Raw genomic sequence first — 1,074 nt, 5'->3', positions numbered from 1 at the left:
TGAAGGCTTATAGCCTGTGAAATTTGGAGCTGAAATAAAAAATCACATACTTTTGAATCTGCCGGCCGGACTTGGAGGCCTGAGCCGACATCCTGGGCGAGACCAAGTGGTGGAACGAAATAGGGGCCGCAGAGACACCACGGAAACACGCCGCGGGAACCTTGGTAAAAAAAGGTGCACAATATACTTTGCCAATTTTGCGTGGTTCTGATTACATGTTTTTTCTTTGGTGTCGGGTAATTGGTGCTCTCACTGTTTGCCCACCTCCATTCGGGTGAATAGAGGTAGGGGCTTAGCCGAGTGGCCACGACCCACCCTCACCACTGGTAGTTTCTTCTGCCAGGAACCTGCACACTCAGCCCAAGCTGAGAAGCGGATGTGCATCCCATTTGGTCTGCGTTTTTTTCACTGGTTTGAGAGGAGTCCCAGCATAGCACTGTGGGTTAAGGCGCCACACTGCAAAGCCTTTTGAACTGCAAGGTTGGTGGTTCAAGCTCACCAGCTGCTCCTCAGAAACCCTATACAGGGTCACTACGAGTTGGAATTGACTCGATAATACCTAACAACAAGGAGAGGAGGGCAGAAATGACTGAAAGAGAATTAGGACATTAAAGACATACTTATATTAAGCTACAGATTTTTTTTTCTTCTTCCTCTTTTTCTGCTCCGCCCCCTCTCCGTTTTTTGTGATTAGAGACTGCAGTATTCAGTCCTGTTTTTGCTGGTGTTGCATTATTTTCTTCTTCTTTTTTTTTCTCTTTTTCCTCTTTCTCCCATTTTTATTATTGCTTTTGATTCTGATTTAGTTTTGTTTTTTTTTACCTGACTGCTGTTACATAGCCTCCCTTCTGCTATTGAAGGACTCTTTGTCTCCCTATATTACACGAAAAGAGTCAGCAACTACTGCCAAATAGCCAAGCTGCAATCACACTTTATAAAATACCAAAACCCAGGCAAGAACCAATACCAGCTGCCATATACCAGGGAAACAGGCAACACCTGTGAAAGTTACTCTGAGTTAAACAATAAGAAGAGTAAAAAGGGAAGACCACACCCTGATCACATCTTCCTGGA

The sequence above is a fragment of the Chrysochloris asiatica genome, unplaced genomic scaffold (genome assembly GCF_000296735.1).
Source record: "Chrysochloris asiatica unplaced genomic scaffold, ChrAsi1.0 scaffold00301, whole genome shotgun sequence".
Lineage (NCBI taxonomy): Eukaryota > Metazoa > Chordata > Mammalia > Afrosoricida > Chrysochloridae > Chrysochloris > Chrysochloris asiatica.
This window is presented reverse-complemented; position numbering follows the sequence as displayed.